The sequence below is a fragment of the Phoca vitulina genome, unplaced genomic scaffold, assembly GCF_004348235.1.
Source record: "Phoca vitulina isolate PV1807 unplaced genomic scaffold, GSC_HSeal_1.0 scaffold1, whole genome shotgun sequence".
Classification (NCBI taxonomy): Eukaryota; Metazoa; Chordata; class Mammalia; order Carnivora; family Phocidae; genus Phoca; species Phoca vitulina.
The window spans coordinates 79,430,549-79,450,995 of NW_022589704.1; the positions used below are offsets into that span (position 1 = coordinate 79,430,549).

Genomic DNA, 20,447 nt, shown 5'->3' on the forward strand with positions numbered 1-20,447 from the left:
AAAAAAAAAAAAAAAAAAAAAGAGTTGGATACTTAACCAACTGCGCCCCCCAGGCACCCCCCCACCTTTACTTTTCTAAAATGCTAGTGATTACTATATCTTGTAGTAGGTAGAGAAGCATATTATTTACACTGGAACCATGCAGGGAGGACCCCAGAAACAAGCAAATCTGAAAAGAACAGATCTATACATATTTAGTTTGGCCCAAGTGGGTGAAATGCCTCAGGAAAAACTTTTTTTCTTAAAAAAAATAAATAAATCATCAGGCTGGCGGAGACTTTCTGCAGATATCCCCAGAATAAATGAATGAACGGGTTCAGGGCAACACTTGGGTTTGTAACACAGAACGGGTATGATGTTGAGGCTCTGTGTCCACATCCTAAACTAGGAATTGGATGGCCTGGTATTTGGAGGCTTTCCAGCAAACTCAGGGCTCCCATGTTCCCTATCCTTAGCTCAGCACTTTCACCTGCCAACAAGTTCAGTTCTTCCAGAAGCATGTAGTACCTTAGGTAAGTCAAGCCTGGAGGGGAAAAAAATCAAATTTTACTGATCACCAGCTCCCTCCAAATGAAACCTCCAGTGTAGTAAGACCTATCCGGCATGCCCCCACCTGCCCCCGAGAGTTTATCACAGCATGCTCACCTTATCTTCCTGAAGGCATCTTTCTCTATGATTCAAAATGAAATAATTTTCACCTACATGAAGAAGTATTTGCCATCCACTTACTGAGACACTAAGCACTCACTGTTACAATGAACATTAACACAAGAACTTATTTTCCGGGAACCTATTTGACTCAGAAAAAGTTGGATGCAAAGTCCTGTGGGCTGCTAAAAGACATCATCTGAAGCCTGCAAAGGGCTCTTTTGCTATTTTGGACAAATGCGTCCTCCTTGGTGGATCCCAGTGCAGTTTTGATAGTCCAGGTGGCATCCTCACTCGCTGGAACTTTCTTCCTACTCATTGTGGGCATCCAGAGTTTTTAAAAGGCTATGCTGACCAAGGACTGACTGCCAGACTCATTACAGCTGGTCCCAGAACAGACTTCTGCCTCGAGTCAGTCTTCAGGAGAGTATTTCACCTGGATAACGTATTTACTCTGTTTCTAAGGCCTTCCACATCCATTTTAAATCCTTAGAATTTTAGTCTTGTTTTGGAAGGATTCCAGAATCCAAGTATTCTTCTGATAAGTAAGTGATCTCTGCTGCCAGCACACCAAAAATGGCCAATTCTTGGAAAATATCAGAGGTCAAAACTCTATGAAACAAATCCACATGAGCTACCTAATATGTGATCAGCACTGTGAGAAACACTGTAAAGTTGTATTGAAGTCAAATTTTACATTTAAGAAAAATCTTTGACCTAAAGAATGGCCAGACTAGGTATGAAATGTGAAATGACTACAGTGAGTATAGGGCTGAGTTTGATTAGTAATTAAAACAATTGCTTTAGGAGGAGACAAGAAGGGATAATACTACCACCTTACTACTATGTAAGTGTGGGTGAGGGACCCAGAGATCCCCCTTACCCCACTCAAATCCCCTTCATCTGTTGGAACTCCAACAGGGCTGCAGGCCATCTCCAGCTCTCTTGATAACATAATGCAGAAAGTCACACTAATAGAAGGCCCAAAAATGAAGGTGATTTTACCTTTGTCAATCCTGAAGATAGTGTATTTTAACAAATGAAGTCTATAACTAGATAAACTGCATTCACATATAGCTCTTCTTTTGATTCTTACAATTGCATGGTGAGGTAGGCAAGAGAGATATTATTTTATTAACCCCATTTTACAGATGAGGAAACGGAGACCCAAAGAGGCTTAGCCAAGGGCATCTTGCAAATAAGTGGGAAAATTCCAAGATAGTAGTCCCAGCATGGTCTCTCTGCTGTGTGATTTTGTTGCCACACCATGCTGCCTCCTTGCTGAGCACCATGGGAAGGAGAAGAGGGAGCATGGAAGGACCTGAAGGGTGAGCTATAGAGGATACAGGTAGGCAACAGAAAGGATGGAGGGTCTTTGGGGGAAAGGAAGAGAGAGATGGGCAAGGAGCATGACCACAGGCTTGGAGGCAGAGATTAGGGAGAGAATGACTTACTGAAATGGAATTATATTAGAGCAAAGGAGGGAATAGGGTTGGAGAGGAAATTAAATAATCATGGAACTTTCAGAAAGTCGGCATCAGGAGCCAAGTTTTGGTCTTTCAAACAGTGGGGTTATTTTTTGAAGGAGACGGACATGATAAATACAGAGGTTAAGAAAGTTGATACGGTATTTGTATAATAGAAGGTTAGAGGAGGGGGAAGATGAGGGGTAAAGAGTCTGGGTTTCTGGAATCCAGGAGAGGGTAACAAAGGGCCGGTATAGTTCTGCAATGTTGAAGTGGGTATGCTTTCCAGAATTCATCACCCATATTCGTTTGCACATCACTGAACAACAGCAAAACTAAAAATACTTGGGTTATAAAGAACAGGGCATATAAAAGAGAAGAATGATTGGTGCTTTCAAATTTATGATGGATTAAGCCACTTTAGGTTGGTTGGCTTAAAATTTGTTAAAATACACTATCTTCAGGATTGACAAAGGTAAAATCACCTTCATTTTTGGGCCTTCTATTAGTGCGACTTTCTGCATTATGTTATCAAGAGAGCTGGAGATGGCCTGTAGCCCTGTTGGAGTTCCAACAGATGAAGGGGATTTGAGTGGGGTAAGGGGGAACTCTGGGTCCCTCACCCACACTTAAATGAGAATAGGTCAGATTTTGCAAAACTGCTTTTATCAGGAGAGATCACAACACTTCATGTGGGTAAAGGGATCCATAGCTTGAAACATCTGAAAAGCCACTGATCTAGTCTAATCTCAGCCCAGAGGAGGAAGCAGAAGAAGGCCCATGTGGTACCTTTTCCAAGGTCCCAGGTCAAGGGAGGCCACCTGAGGGGCATTTTTGCACAGCAAAGGAAACAATCAACAAAATGAAAAGGCAATCTATGGAACGGGAGAAAACATCTACAAACCAATGTCTGCTAAGGGATTAATATCCAAAATACATAAGCAACTCCTACAGCTCAATAGCAAAACACCAAATACTCCAATTAAGAAAGTGGATCATCAGGGAAATACAAATCAAAACCATAATGAGCTATCACCTCACACCTGTCAGAATGGCTTTCATCAAAAAGACACGAGACAACCAGAGTCACAAGGATGTGGAGAAAAGGGAACACTCGTGCACTGTTAGGGAGAATGTAAATTGGCTCAGCCACCATGGAAAACATTATGGAGGTTCCTCAAAAAATTAAAAATAGAAGTCCCATAGGATCCAGTAATTCTACTTCCAGGAATATATTCAAAAGAAATGAAATCATTTTCTTGAAGAGGTATCTGAACTCCTACGTTTATTGCAGCATTATTCACCACAGCCAAGATGAGGAAACAACCAAAGTGTCCATCAATGGATGAATGAAGAAAAAAATGTAGTTTTCTTGGTGTATATGCATGGGATATTATTGACCCATAAGAAAGCAATCCTGCTCTTTGTGACAACATGAATGGAAGTGGAGGGATTCTACTAAGTGAAATAAGCCAGAAATAGAAATCCTGTATGCTATCACTGATGTGTGGAACGTAAAAAAGTAAAATAATAGAACCAGAGAGTAGAATGGTGGTTGCCAGGGGTGGGGGTTGGGGGTTGGGTAGAGGAAATGGGGGGATGCTGGTCCAAGGGCACAAACTTCCAGTGATAAGAGAAATAAGCTCTGGACTATAATGCAGAGCATGGTGGCTATCATACCGTAGTACATACTTAAAATTGGCTAAGAGTAAATTTTAACTGTTTGCACCCAAAAAAAGGTAACCTATGTGAGGTCATGATGGAGGGGTTAACTGACTGGATCGTGGTCATCACCTCACGATGGATACAAATCTCAAATCATCACATCTACATTGTACACCTTAACACAATTTTGTCAATTTGACACACAATTACGTTTGTCAATCTGACCTCAGTAAAACTGGGGGTATGGGGGAAGAAATGGGGCAACTGAGAACTCAGCAAACAAAACTCATTTCATGGCCTTTGACATCCAGGCTTCCCTCCAGGCAGACCCAGGCCCCCATGCCCGAAGCAGGCCAGCACAGGCAGCGAGGGTGGTGATGGGGACACGTGGGGACACACACGGCCAGGCTGGGCCAGAGCAGCAGGGGCTTGTTCCCGTGGGAAGCCTCCCACCAACAAATGGAACTTAAGCAAAGAGTCTGGTTAATAACTTTTCTCCAAGTCATTCATATTGCAATATTTGCTTATTTTTCCTTCTCCTTCCCCTTAGTTCCCCCCCTTTTTTTTTAAGATTTTATTTATTTTAGAGCAAAAGTGATCTCAGAGGAAGAGGGATCACAGAGGCAGAGGGAGAAGCAGGCTCCCCACTGAGCAGGGAGCCCGACGCGAGGCTCGATCCCAGGACCCTGGGACCATGACCCGAGCCGAAGGCAGACGCTTAACCGACTGAGCCACCCAGGTGCCCCACCTTTAGTCCCCTTCTGAAGACTATCTAAAGCCCGCCCCCCTACCCTACAACAAAAAACCAACCCACCACCACCATCCAAAAAGCCACCTTAAGAAAAGGGATGTGTGTTCCCTAAGGAAGATCAAGAAGTACTGCAGGTTTGGAATTCCCACTGTTGCCAAAGAATGATGACCAAGAAGCAGAAAATCGTTAAATTCGCTGGTTTCACTTGTACAACAGCACACAACATCGTACCCGTTCCTGCACTGCCCACTGAATCAGCAAGTTCAGAGGGAGAAGGCCCAGCGGAGCCCCTAGTAAATCTGTCTTTTTGTATTCTAATCATAAAAAGTATTCCCCTCACTTTCTCACACAGGGCCTAACGTCACCTTCACTGTGTTTATCAAGACAGACCAAGTGTCTTCACCAAAGCTTGAGCATTTCTCTTCTTTGACAGCACACACTGATTAAATCTTTCCAGAGAAACCTTCAGCAGATCAGAATCCACCTTCTTGCCAGGACAAAGGGATAGACTTTACAATTCTGGTAGGTCTTCTCTTTTCTTATTGTCAAGAAAAATAAATAAAAGTGATAGAATTGGGGGCACATGGGTGGCTCAGTGAGTTAAGCATCCAACTCTTGATTTCAGCTCAGGTCCTGATCTCAGGGTCGTGAGTTCAAGCCCTCCACTGGGCTCCACATTGGGTGTGGAGACTACTTAAAAAAAAAAAAAAGTGATAGAATTTTGTAGAAATTGTCTACTGAAGAAAATAACTGTTTCCAATTTAACTTAGGTTCAACTATTTCTTACCAGTTTTGTGCATTACCTAACCTAACTAAAAGAACCCCTAAAGTAACTATCCTACAGATTGTAAATTGAGGAAAACTGGAGTGAACACAGGTGGTATACAAACCAATAGTGCTAGATGAGCTTTCCCTCGCAGGACCATTTCAGGGTGGAGGACCCCGAGGGGATTGTGACTTTGCTTGCAATGACATTAGTGGCAAGAGACCTTTCCAAAAGGGGCTGTAAGTTACGAGTTAACAAGAACTCTCTGAGAACTGATTAACTCCTCCATATTCAGAATGCCCACTTAAAAACATAACAAATCAAAATGACCTTTCCAGCACTCACCAACACTGCAAAATCTCCTTAAAATATATGATGCAACTCTCTGTGCTTCATGAGCAATTCACCATGAAAGCTCCGGATCGTACAATACAAAGTAGTTATGGGCATGGTCCGCTCACCGAGAGTTACTGAGATGCGTTACCAAAATATGTCCTGGTGCCTTTGAAAGTCATCCACGTAATTGCAGAGCTTTCTAATCCCCACCGAAAACCCATAATTGTGCCAGGATCAAGTAAGGCTCTCCGAACCCCGGTCCGGTAACTGGATGTACAAACCTCCCTTTCAATTATTCCTGAACGATGGCACTTGAGCATCCGTGTGGGAAAGGGAAGCAGATCCCCTGCACTCACCCCTCTCTCTTACCTGCCACTAGTCAGTGATTCTGAAATCACTAGGCACAGCTGGAACTCTCTTTCCTGACCTCCAAACTTGGGTATTTACAAACCGCCTAATGAAGAAACGACCATCTCCCGACCACTAGATAGACAAGAATGAACACTTTTATTCTAGAGCTGGATAGGATAAGTAATTTCCATCCCACCGAGCCCTATAGGGCTGCCTTTCATCCCACTGGGGAAGGTGTGAAGCCTGCCTTGTGCAGACTGGCCTGGCCTTTGATGGATTTATTGACAAGACCTACTGGCTAGAGGAAATGCAGGGACATACCTTTTGTCGAGAAAGAAGAATGTACACCACTGATGGGCTTCCGGGACCTCATTAAACAGTCACTGGGCTTAGAAGATCATGTCTACAATGTATTAGTATCAGGAGGAAAGCATTAAAGGCATTTCTCAAGTTTAAAGGAAAACAAAATTTCAAAAGCAAGGTGAGCTAGCTGCCAGGGTCTGCAGTTAGTGGAGATGCAGAGTCTTTAACTTTGACAGACTCTGCTGCGTGAACGGGTTAGCTTCTGCCCCGCTTCCTCACTTACCTGGTCTGTCATGGGCTAAAGAACAGGACCTAGAGGGAGCCCTGGTTAGCCTCATTTGAGAAGGGCAGGAGAGGGTAAAATGATAGGAAACAGTTAATTTTGCACTGACCTCTAGATCACAGTGGGGACAAGACGCTGTCTTTATACTATTTTACAATTTCAATAAAGCTCCAACATTACTGCATAGCAATAAAGGGAAGAACGAGGAACCACTGCCTCGATGCTGCATTCTACATTAAAAGGCTGTGCTGGAAGCCTAATTGCTTCTCAGCCAGAGTTACTTAAATCCCTAGCCCCCAGTAGAACACAAGTCATTCTCAAGGTGGAGTGTGTTCTGGATTTAACTGGAGTCAGGGAACCCTTGTTCAGATCCTGAGCTTAGGTTCTCAGCACCACTGGCAGAAACGGATGAACGTGAGCAAGTTGCTGAACTTCTTAGAGCCTCCATTTCCTCATCTGTAAATCGCGACAGCATAATTTAAATTTCAGGGCTTTGGTGAAAAGATAAGATACGATGAGAAGTAAGTGAATTAACTATAAAATATGTTCCACAATGCCTAGCCTATAATAATTGCTCAATAAAAGTTAGTTCCCTTCCAGTTTTTTTCACTTTTGATGGTGGCAAAGAAACTCTTGGAGGAAGAAGAGAGCACCAGGTAGTGTAGGAAGTTGACACCAGGTCTGAGCTTTCTCGCTGCTGAGGTGGCGGATTTCGCCGAACCACACTATCAGTCCTCTAAATAGGTTCTGTGTACCACCTGCTGAAGTCTCTCATTGCAGGAAAGGCACAATAAAGTGCCTGACAAGTGAGAGATTTGTTCAGAGCATTAGCCATCTATTCCAACCCCTTGCAGATCCATGGCAAAGCTTCCTGCTACTGACGACTCCCAAAATGGCCGCCCTCTAAGCCAAAAAGCAATGCATGAGCTGTTTCATTGCCCTTGGTCATTCACATCCATTTACCATAGAAAAAGCACCGTGACTGACTCCCAAAAAAATGAGGTGAAAAGGTGTAAGAGAAAGGAGGAAATGGCCAGATGGAAGATCAGCTAAGGTACCCAATTAAAACAAACATCTCTTTCCTGCCAGGACACCAAAGCAGGAGCCCAGCCAGCTTTGCAAGTTGCTCTCTTAGCCAGTTGGCTACATATTTGATGGAAACAGAGGTCCAACAATAGCAAAACAAAATCTCTTTCCCACCAAATCGGGAGTGGTCGGAAATACATGTGAAGAAAACTGCTGTCGTGGGGTCCCAGATTTATTCTCTCCACGTGGTACAGAATGCATTTACGCAGCTCCCATGCTTGGGGGCTGTTTCTCTAACTACCAACGCTGTCAATTCCACCTGCAATCTAAAAACCGGGCTCTACATTTGCTTCCTCCTCTCTCCACATGTAATAATGGAAACGCCATTTTTCATGCTCCAGAAAAATGCAAACACAACTCAACTGATCCACTTCAAATCTTCCCAAACAATTCAACTGAGGATGAAAGCAGATGAGACATTTCAAAGTGAAGACAGTTGGACATCTTAAGGCATGGGGATAGTGGGTGTGTGTAGAGAGGAAAGTCTCTTTGAGGTAGAGCTATTGTTGGTTTAAAGCATAGGTGCTACCCTGATGGGTGCAGATCGTATAGGACTGCATGTGACATCCTTTAGGGTCCTAACAGTACTGCCTTCTCTACAATGTAGGGGTTGGCTATCATGCTAGAACATAAGTGACTATCAGACAAGTCCGGTCAATTGCCTCCAGTCACCTGATTAGCCTGAATGCCTTTCCAAAGCCAAAAATTAGACACAGTTTGAAGTCTGTCAGTCAAACAGTTAAGGGCAAAAGATCAGTAGTTAATATGACCAAGCACAAGCCACAGGTGTGGGACAGAGGGGCCTAGGCATACCAGGGTCTAGGATTGAGGCACCAACCACTTATCAATGGAAGCCTATTCCTTTCTTTGGATGCTTTTCAATTCTTTGTAAAACTAATCATCAACTCCTTGAAGGATCCTTGACGGTAAGGACCCTGAAGTCCCTTTCAATTCTCTGGTCCTTACCGGAGCTGATGGAGAAGGGACCAGGGGGGCAGGAGACAGACATCTCAGACCACTCAGTTGCAGCACTAAAGTCAATACCCTCCTATGCTGTGTCAACTCAGACTGGAAGCTGCTTCCCCCAGGAGAGCTCTGCCCCTTATGAACCCGCACATGGTCCAGGAGCTTTTGTGGCTCACGATGACTGGTCTGAGTATCCTGCTGCTGACACCTTAATGTCAGAAGCCATATGGAAAATGAGGCAGAAATGAGCTAAAGGGGAAAGAGTAGAAAAGCGGAGCCTGCCAGCTATAAAGTAGGGAGCTGGGGTGCAGACCTGCGATTCAGAATGGAGAGGGATAATCACAGTGCTGTGGGTGCTCACACACATCATTGGTTTTTATTGGAGATCTGGGGAAGAAACCACAGAGCAAATTTCAGTAGTAGAGAATTTTCTTCTTAAACCAGCACAACCACCACTTTACCACCAATGGCTCCAATGTTCTCATACCTCTCAATAGTGGAGAGTAGCTCTGAAAAATTATTTTTTTCCTATTCAAAACCTTTCCCTGCAATTCATGTGTTACTGCAAACATGTGGCCTTTCTTGAGTCCCCCTTTTCCCATCCCCTGTCCCCCACCACCACCACACAAAACAACCGGCTTGAGGCTATAGAACCTCCCAGAAAAAAAAAAAAAAATCCCGAGGGGAGGAGGGGGAAAGCTTCACACAAGAAATGAGAAAAACAGGATTCCTATCTTTGAGTTATAAAAATTGAAAAGTATGGGGAATTTTATAGACCCAGAAAGTGATGAAATGAAGAGAAAGACATCAAGTCTACCCAAAAGGTGATAAAATATTTTGTTTTTTGGTTGTGAAAAAGAAAATAAATCATTAAGATGACTGTCAGAATGCCTCAAGGAGAAGGGCATCGAATAGGACTTGGTTATAAATGTTGTAGAGAGTGATAAAAGAGCTGGGTTTGTTTCCTTAGTATTGGTCTGGTTGAGCCTTCCTATTGCAACACAGGAATCGGGGGCAATGGTACAAGTCCGTTGGCCACAGGGCATGCATGTGCATTATTGCCTTTCCGGGCTGGCCGTATGCAAGGATCCCTGAGCAGCTGCTCGGGTTCCCACTGAACATGGACACTATGGGCCATGTTGTCAAATGCCAGAGCCTCGGGATCACAATCTGCTTTATTTTCATGACTACTGATTACTTTATATACACCTGCTTATAAAAGAGGGTTGGGTGGGGCGGGGGGTTGTCCTTATTTTTCTTGGTCCCAGAAATTCGGGATGAAGAAGGCAAGGCTCCTGACCCAAGCAGCTCAGTCTAAGGGGCCTTGGATTAATTCTGATATTGTTTAATGATGCATTTCAAGTGCCTGAAAGGCAGAGAAAGGTGACAGAGTAGCTGTTATAAAAGCAACTGTTGATTTTATTTATTTATTTATTTTTTAAGATTTTATTTATTTATTTGAGAGAGAGAGAGAGACAGCGAGAGAGGGAACACAAGCAGGGGGAGTGGGAGAGGGAGAAGCAGGCTTCCCGCTGAGCAGGGAGCCCGATGCGGGGCTTGATCCCAGGACCCTGGGATCATGACCTGAGCTGAAGGCAGATGCTTAACGACTGAGCCACCCAGGCGCCCCTGTTGATTTTATTTAAACCCCGGAAGGATTAGTTAAGAATTTGTAAAAAGAGGCAGGATTTTCAGCTACCTCACAGACTTGTATTTAGCCTTTTTCCTTGAATATTTTCTTTCTCTCTTCTCTATGTCAAACGCTGCTATAAGCATATGATGGCTCAACTAAGTCTTAAAAGTTAAGACTCAAAACTAGGTTTCTCTAGATCTGTAATGAATATACATATTAAGAACTCAGAAATAAACTGAACTTTGGGATGAACTGGAACCACACACGCATGCCAGTCAATATTCATCTTATTCATCTCCACAATGGCCCATATATCCAAATTTGATCTGGGACAATTCAGTCATCCAAATCACCTACAAGGGGACCCAACAGCAGTGCCGAGAACAGCGACACCATATGGGGACAGGTAGTATCTGTAAAATGAAAAGGACTCCAGCTGCCTTTCAGTGGTACCTGTCTAGGATGGCCCATGTCTTCTTAAGTGTCAAGGTGCTCTCCCCACCATCACAAGGACAAGGCCTTCAAGTGGCTTGACTGAGATTGCCACCAAACACTCCGTGATCAACCTGCAGAGCTACTAAGGAGTAACAGGCAAAAAAAGGTGCTCCCAAATCACCATATTCATAGCCCTATCTTTACAATTTAGGTCCACACCAGGCAGGCTGGAGATCTGGTAACTCATAGAATCATTCTACGCCGACTGTTAGGATGGCCACTTTTGACCATGTCAGACAATTCAAGGTCTCATATAGACACATGGCTACAAACCTACACCTATGAAGTATTTTTCCAGAATGCGACATGACTCCATGTCCAAGGTACGTTTATATAACGAGTATTACTAAACAGCTACCTTGGCCCTAGAGTCCACTGCCTGAAGATTCTTATTCATTTGGAACCAATATGAACCAGGCTGGATGACTCAGGGGAACGGTAATGATGGGATGAGTAATCGTTCTCTTGAAGTCACTAGTTAGGATAAAAGCAGTTGTTCATTACCTGACAGGACAGGTTTCTCACGCTGGCCAAAAACAGAACAAATAAATCAATGTCACTTTCCTCCCTAACATCTTAAAACTCTCTATTTAAAGTCTGCATTTCAGCTCACAGTTCCAGGAAATCTATCCACAGAATTATCCATTTGGCCTCTCCCTTACCAAGGAGAGAGGATAGAGGTGGCAGAGAGGACATTTGTAACCTTTGTGGAAAAAATTCCTATAGAAACACCACCTGGCTCTCTGCTCTCAGTCACTGCCTCAGTTATTTCAGAAATCCTTTATATAAAACTAATACAATGCCTTATTCTAACAGGGGGAACACACATGCTCACACATACAAGCCTCTAACACAGCAGTTCATTTTAAAGACTTGAAAATTGAAAATCTCTTTCAGAGTATAACCAATCTCAGGAGTAAATCCATAAATGCATTAGGGATTCTCATTTCCTAATTAATCTGCATCTCCCCACTATTTTCCATGTCGCATTACTCTAATTTACCCTTTGGGGAGAGAGATGTTAAAATACGGTTTACTTGCAACTAATAGAGAAGTCCTGGGGAGCCAATGCACAGTACAGTGAATATAGACAACAGTATCGTATTATAATCAAACTTGCTAATAGACTAAATCTTAATCCAACCCCTAAAAAAAGAAATGGTAATTATGTGACGTGATAGAGATGCTAACTACCGCTATAATGGTAAGATTACAATATATAAATGCATCAACATGTTGTGTACCTTCAACCTAGACAATGTTGTATGTCAAACATATTTCAATAAAAAATTTAACAATATGATTTAGTTCCAAATGAAATGCTACTAAAGACAAAAAATAAACTGATTTAATAGATGGCAAGTAACTATCTATATTATTCCCTCATTTTGGAGTTCCTTTGGAAAATAGCTGAATAGCTTTATACTATGTGTGATTTTGGTAATAATCTGATCGGATATATTGCTGAGGCTACAAAGAAAACTTAAGTGAAAAGGCCTGACCACACACCCGATCAAAGTACACCTGAAGGTTAATCGCGGGAGAGAAGCGAGGAGCCTGTGATCGAGTGCCCGCTGCAGGTGACATCATTGTCCATACACGTTGATTCATCCTCCATCTGGTGGTGCCACACTGGGTGGCTCGTGCAGATCTGCCACACTGAAGTAACCACCTTTCTTTGCCCTTTTCTTAGCAGTTTTCCACATTTGGAAAAAGGGGGGGAACCTGGCTAATAAGTAGAAAGGACTCGATGTTCACAGTATAAACATGGAAAGTGATCATGGTGAAAACAGGAGAATCATGCATGGGCTTGCCATGTTTAGACCTAGAGGAAGTTTTCATGTCTATTCTAGAAAGACTTCTTGAAGATGAAATTTCAAGAGCTGCTTAAGGTTACATTTAAAAAGCCGTGCTTTAGCTGCATTGCTAATAACAACCTCTCAAGAAAGAGCCACTGAGGATGATAAGAAAGTTGCCCAAGTGCTTGGTGCCATGCGTTAAAAGCTGAGGGATGCATGTGCAGATGCGTAAACATGCATTCTAACCATTTAAAAATGCCTTCTTCAGCTCAGACTTCCTTGCCAAGAGCCAGCCGAGAGCAAAGTCCTTTCTTCTTTTTTTAAAACTCCCTTTCTATGTTTATTATTAAGCAATCCTCTTGGCTGCTAGGGGGAAAAAAAGGAGGGGCTCACACAGACTTGCAGGTATTGTCTTCCTACAGCACTGGTCATAAAACAGATGAGAAGGGGAAGCAATGAAACCCAGCAATCCTAGGGTGAGTCAAAACTGCAGTGGATTCAGGTGAACACCAGGTCTGAAATGGCCTCTGTGGGGATAAGGTGACTCAACCTCCCGTTCAGGAAACACGAGGACTTTCGCAGGCACCCAAGGACCCTGTGGTGAACCAGTTTGCAAGGTTCACCCTGTACACCACTGTCACAGAAGGCCCAGCCGCCTCTCACCACCTCCTCTGTCCCCAACGCTCACATCCTACCCCTGGGCCCCGCCAGTCCCCCAGCATATGCACTGTTAGCCAGAGCCAAAGGGAAAATAACGTTCATCAACCAAGCCCACAGAAAAACAAAAGTGTAGGTTTTGATAGTCCTCGCTGGCCAAACAGGTGGGAGCTAAAGGGGTACTGGTGTGCTGGACAGATCCATCCCAGGAAGCAATTAAGTTTATAGCCAGGAAAGAACAGCCCCAAAGGCCTTGGAAACAAAAGAAGCTTCCTGCCCGTGTTGTGTTGGCTCATTCTGCCATAAAGGCAGGCTGAACTATTCAGTTGCAACAGCTGACAGTAAGGCACTGTTTAGAGAATATCTGCTGTAGAGACCTGCCTATCAGGTTTTCATTTTTATGCTAGGCAACAAATTGTTCCAGCTGGTTCAAATCAGAAAAAAAGCAAGTATCCAAAAAGGAACAAGTACTCAATGCAGGACAGGATTATAAACTCTTTAAGATTAGCTGAAGGAACAGATTATAAAAGTAACATTTTCCACCAGTATGGGGAAAGCATCACTAGGATTTCTTGCTTGACAATCAAGAGATCTGGCCTTCCGGGAAGTTCCTGGTGTGGGAAGGGGAGATGGAAGGGGAGGGCAGCAAGCAGCAGCCTCTCCCTCGTCCCTACTCTGTGTTCTGCCCTACCAGGTGGGGCTGTGCCTATTTCGACTGCCCGTATTCCAGCTTAGATTCTAGCTGGAGTCCGTATTAGGGTGAACACGCAGTTTCTCACATATGCAGAAGTTGTGGCAAATACCCCCCAGTAAGGGGAACAGTCAGTGATGCTAACCTGAGTCCAAGTAGGAGGATGAGGACATCAGAAGGAGAAGGCTCCTTGCAGAGCCCAGAGGCAACAGTGAGATTTGATGGAGAGAAGATGCTAGATGGCTAGAATAACTGCCCTCAAGTCTTAGGCTGGGAGTCTCTCCCACATTCTAGTGGTAACTGCAAAGTGCTGGCCCCTAAACATGTTCCACACCTGTCAGACTGAGGAAGGGGCCATGGGCCACTTCATTCATGGTAACAGGTGTAACCTTATAAATGTTAGTGAAATTTGTCACTTTCCTTATGCCACCTGGGACCGCCTGGAGATCGAACTGAATGTAGTTCCACAAATGCCATATAAAAGCAGTCATGAGCCCACCCTTTCCCTGAGGTCATCCTTAAACAAGAAGCTAAATACACTCTTTTCTTTTGAGCTTAGGCTCTCTGATCACCTGAAGCCAAGAACAAGAGACTATCTGAAAGGCTAGGAACGACGTTATTAAATATTCTCCTTCTTCAAACATCTCCCCAGAAAATGAGCAGAGTGACACCATGACCATGACCACCACCATTACCAGACAGCCCCCCCACACACACACTCAGAGTTACTCCCTCTCTCATGGGATCACCAGTGTCTTTACTATCTCCAATTAGGGTCTCCTACAATGTAACCAGATCCATTTTTGGCCACATGGGTATACCCAGAAAGGCTGTGTCCCTCTCCAAATAGCCAATCCCCCTGCCTCTATAAAAACTACATGGTCCAAAAGAGAACTCTGCTAAGAGTCAGGAAGATTTCACTTCCATTAACCTGAGAAGCACTTGGAGTTAATGCAGACTCTGGAAGATAGTCGGCTTGGGTGGAATCCCAGTTTGACCACTTAGTAGCTTTATGGCATTGGTGGGAGTAACTTAACCTCTCTGTACCTTGGTTTTCTCACCTATAAAATGGGGATAAAACAGTGCTTATTCATAAGACTGTGTAATGACCAAATGTGTTATGACATGCAAAGGACTTAAGACAGTGTTTGGCATTAGTAAGAACAGTATTAACATTTGCTGCTATTATTGCTGTCTTTATTATTATTATTATACTCTTGAGCATGTTACACAGCAAACCTCCATTTTCCAAAACTCTCTCAGATGGACTGACAACATCATCCCTACTCCAGGATGGTGTAAGACAAAATAATTGTAAAATAAACTAATTTCAGATTGCTTTCGTATCAAAGTTAAGAACCTAGGGTACATTTCACATGGCCATGAATTCTTTGCAGCTATTCCATTAGGAGATGAAATCTACTTTCAACTCCCTCGTAGACACCACCTGAGTATGATGGCATGAGGGATCCCAGGCAGACTAGCAGAGCCCCACCCAAATTGCTGACCTGCAAAATCATGAACAAATAAAATGGTTGTTGTTTTAAGCCACTGAGTTTCTGGTGGTTTCTTATTATGCAACAGATAACTGATACAGAGCCCCAAACAAATGAGGCTTTATTACCAACAGCATTTCCAACACAAACACACACAGGAAACCAGGCCACTTGTCTGTCTGTCAGCAGGCTTACCAACTACCACACGGTGCTGCCAAGCTCTCATCCCGCCCACCTAGGGCCACCAAGGCCACCAGTTAGCTTATTAACTTGGGAAAAGCTAAGGCTGATTAATGATCAAATCTGGGGAGATTTGATCTCAGAAGCAAGCTTTCTGTGCCAAGGTAGGTGCCAAATTAGGTCTCTGCAGAGGGGGGTGGTATAGAAATCCAGGGCCCAAAATGGCAAGATTTGGCTTCCTCGGAAGTAGCTTTATACCATGTGTCTTAAATATTGCACAATGAAGTAGGTAGATGACTTCAAGGCAAAAGCAAACCAATTCAAGGTCCGTATCACCAAGTGAGAATCAGGGACAGCCAGTCAGAACCAACCATGTAATCCCCATGGTCCAGCTATGTGGCTCCAAGAAAGCAGGGAACCCAGAACATCTTCACTTTTTTCTGCTGGTCACAGCAAGAGAATGATTACATTCCAAGCTTTGGTTTTACTGTGACCTAAGCAAAAAATAACCTCTCTCTCAACCCACAACACAAAGGGAAAAAATACCAAGTTCCATAGATCAGTATTCTATCATCTGTAACATGTGGGAAGAACTGATAATTAACTTTGTAGGAAAATCACTCTGAAATACATTATGAGAAACTTTGGAAGCTTAAGTTCCTGTCTGTTAAAAGCAAAGCCACCACATCTAAATGAAAACAATCTTATTAATCTGATAAGTTGGATGACCCATAGTGCTAAAGGTTCTTAGGTGAAGACCAGTAGCATTCATCGGTCTGTGTATTTGTTTATCCATCCCGTATTTGTTGAGCACATACTTTGTACCATATAGTTTTGTGGGTGTCTAGGCATGAGAAAGTTGGGGCAGGGGGAAAGCAGAGAAATGAAGATAGCAAGGAATATATAAAAGTAGTCAAGACATTTCACGTTTCAAGAGCTTACAGGTCATCTTGAAAAACAAAATTCCCTGCTTGAAGCAATTCAGAGTAACCCAGCTGAGCCCAACCCAAATTGCTGCATCAATTGGAACTGATCAGGTTATAAATTAAGAGGGTTCCGAAAACTCCTGTTTTCATGGAATTACAAAGCTAACTAGATGTAACTGGTCCACAGATGAAGATGCTAAAATGAAGTAATTTACCCAAGGACTCAACAACTGGTTTCAATACAGAGCCAAAATCTGGGTCTTCTGGGCTCCAGGCCAGCAGGACTTCCACCAACCCCATAGAGACCCCTTTCAAGATACAAGGTGTTTACAATGTGATGGGGCATAGACACCCCACAATTCCAGCCTATTTGGCAGTGGACAGACACTGACCATCCAATACAGTGAGCAGAAACTCTACACTTGGGGTGCCTGGGTGGCTCACTCGGGCTTCCAACTCTTGATTTCAGCTCAGGTCATGATCTCAGGGTTGTGGGATCAAGCTCTGCACTCAGTGGGGAGTCTCTGAAGATTCTCTCTCCCTCTCCCTCTTCCTCTGCCCTCCCCCAATGCATGTACATGCACATGCACCCTCTGTCTCTGAAATAAATCTTAAAAAAACAAACAAAAATAACTATGCATTTGTCACATGGGAGCAACTCAAGGATACAACTTCCTGTGGAATAAACTTTAGGGCCCTGTAACCATATATGCTTGAGTGCTCAAGCAGCCATTAAAACAGGCTTGTAAGACAAAGGCACGAGAAAATACTTATGTTAGATTTAAACTTCAAAACTTAAATATGTACTATGTGAATAAACTACACAAAGGTAAAAATAGTAGCAAAACACACTAACGTGTTCATGACTATAAAGCTGGCATTTTTTAACCCTGGATGAGTTTTATTCTTCATTCTTTCTGGGTTCCCTACAGGCCAAACATTCTTCAACATTCTTGAACTACTTACAAGTTTTTTAATGTTTTGGCTACCTCGATGCAGAAGAGACACAATATCAGTGGTGGTCAGAGGGCAAAGGGCATGTGAGCAGGGGCAAGTGCGAAAGTCACGTGGAGGGTCAGCCCTGCATATTCACATGTGGGTCAAAACCTCACCGTGCTTGGCCCCTGTTCTGTGCTGTTCAGTCGGTCGTATTCCTGATCTACCACTCTTGGCTTGGCTATCTAACTTTGGGCAACTTACCTACTCTTTCTATAAAAACCTGTTTCCTGGGAGTGCCTGGGTGGCTCAGTCGGTTAAGTGCCCAACTGACTCTTGATTTCGGCTCAGGTCCTGATTTCAGGGTCGTGATATGGGGCTCCACGCTCAGCCAGGAGCCTGCTTGAAATTCTTTTCCTCTGCTCCTGCCCCGCTGCTGTGCACCTGCGTGCATGTGCATGCACTCTCTCTCTCTCTCTCAAACAAATCAATCTTTAACCCTCAGTTCCCTCAACCCTAAAAGATGGATATGAATAGGACCTTCTTCATAGGACTGCCATGCAGATCAAGAATAATGCAAACAAAATGTTTAGTCCAGTGCCTGGGAGAAAGTAGGAGCCAGCAAATGATAGCTGTCATGATGATGGTGATAGAGATGTCTAATATCACAGTTATTATTTTTTATTGCCATTGTTATCACCATTATTATGATTATCAGTATTAGGATGTTCCTAGCACTGTGTTTAACACTGTAACTAAAAATGCATTAAGTTTCCTTGCTTTGGAAGACAGCCCAATGCTCTCCACACATCTCATTGCTGGACCGTCCCTTCTCTGATCTCCATACTCTCTGGGTTTATTAATAATAGACTCTTCAGTTGAAGTAAGAGCTTACACACCACCCAATATGCCCGGAGGGAAATGGTGATAACATACAGATTCCTGCTTGTTTTCTTGGGCCTAATTAGGAGAATACAATGTCATCCTTTAAAAAAAGAAAAAAGGCAAGCAGTAAACCATCTCAGTAGATATTCTACAGAATTCTGCTTTGTGCTTGAAACTTGTAATTATCTTTAACAAACATGGATGCTAATAATTCTATCTGCTCTTTAGACAAGAAACAAGATTTCTGGCTCCATCAGCTCACAATCTCAGACAACTTCCTTTGGAGGCTGCCTCCCTCACCCATTAGATGCAAGGTGGGAGGTCTGTTTGCAAAGCAGAGGGCTTCTGGGCTGGGAGCCAATAGCCCACATCAGGAAGAAGACTCCTCAGCAGACCAGGCTCAGGTCCCTGAGGCCTCAGAAAGATATTCCCCAGCCTTGGCAGCCTGACCAGAGAAAACCAGATCTCAGATTCAGTTTTTTTCACTGAGAAAATAGAGACAGGTCCAACAACTGATCTGGTCAACATGTACATTAAGCATCACACCCAAAATGGAAAGGGCACATGAATGAAGTAAAAAGCAGTCATCAGTAAAACGTACAACTTTAAACATGCCCAAAGAGATGCTGTTGCGTCTTCTGTTGGAGTAACACTTTCATCCTATTTTGGATCAGGAAAAAATTTTCTAATCCTTAACATTTAAATGTCCTATAATTACAAATGCTCAGTAATTAGTGCATGCACTTCCTAAGTAGACTTAGCAATGTATTTCATTTGATCTAGACACTTCTGAACATCACTCCCTATTCCCCACATATTCCTGCCCCCATCACTGGGATGGTAACTCTGGAACATTCTCTTGTAATTAACCAAATTAGTGTATTACGTGGGAAACAGAGGAGTCTTTCATCCACTAGTCATTCCCTGGGCATGGGGACTCCCTCCTTGGGTTCACCAGAAATAGGACTTAAGCCAAAATCTGCCTTCCAAATCCCAGGACCACAATGAGAAGCACATGGTGAGGATGGGCCAGAAAATCTGGCAAATCATCCAGGAGACAGGCAAAGGACAGAGTCCCAAGATTTCCAGAGTCTGCCCAGATCCCTGATCATCTAACCCAGAGCTCCCAAACGAAGAACAAAGTCCGTCATCGCTTCCATCCTTACCTCCAGAGAGAGTGCGGTGGTCAGGCTCCTCTCTCCGACTGACTGTGAAGAGGTCTCTGCCCACACACAGTAACCAGCCTACCAAAAACAAAAAGATAAGGTAAGAACTACTGTGGGCGATGCGTTACATTCCTCAACAACTGGAATGTTTTCTAACAAAAAAGCAGGTCTCCGAACGTTTGAAGACCTTTCAGACTACAAAAGCAGCAACACAGTCAACTGAACAATATCAAATGCATGAAATCCCTGGAATCAAGTCAGGTGGGGCTGTTCGAGGTGCAGAGTGAGCTAACGTTTTATTAACACACACCTGGGGCCCATCTAATTGGGAATGGTAATAATTGGTGAAATCATATACCTCATCACGTCCCTCGACAAAAATGGCTGTTTACCAAGGAGCTGGCAGAACTTTGTATAACACTTACATATATCAGGGTACGTTGGCAGGTCAGAGCATTCACACATCCACACATTCAACACATCCGCACACAATGAAGACTCTGTGCCATGTAACTAACCCTGCTTTGGAAGACAGCCCTACCAGCTGATGAAATGATGACAACATGAGACTTGAACCTAGATGAGGGGGTGGGAAGGAAATGCAACTTTCTTCTACATGCACTCAAAGCAGCACATGGGAAAGACCACACTTATGGCCCATTTTAAGGAAATTCTCTAGTATATTTATGGCCCTAATCTGCGATGGTTAATTTTGTGCTTAATCAACTTGACTAGGCTACGGTGCCTGGTTGTTTGGTGAAACCCAAGTCTAGATAATTGTTGTAGAGGTATTTTTTAGATGTGATTAACATTTAAATCAGATTTTGTTGATCCATTACTAGACAGACAGACAGACAGACACACACACACACACACACACACACACCCTATTGGTCAGGATTCCCTGGAGAACCCTAATATACCATCTAAGGTCAAGAAAGAATGAGTTAACTTGTAAAATA

The 20,447-nt window shown here is 43.4% G+C and overlaps 1 protein-coding gene across 6 annotated transcripts in view; it reads right to left on the reverse strand.

Annotated features, from left to right (window-relative positions):
- The window catches only part of LYPD6B (LY6/PLAUR domain containing 6B), a 166,713-nt gene that overhangs the window by 32,323 nt on the left and 113,943 nt on the right, over positions 1 to 20,447 (reverse strand). For 5 of the 6 annotated variants that reach the window (XM_032410707.1, XM_032410747.1, XM_032410716.1 and 2 more), the window contains one exon: positions 19,486 to 19,563. The exons of the other annotated variant lie outside the window; for it this stretch is intronic. The gene's annotated coding sequence lies outside the window, so the exon portion shown is untranslated. The remainder of the gene's footprint in view (positions 1 to 19,485; positions 19,564 to 20,447) is intronic. 6 annotated transcript variants of the gene reach the window in all.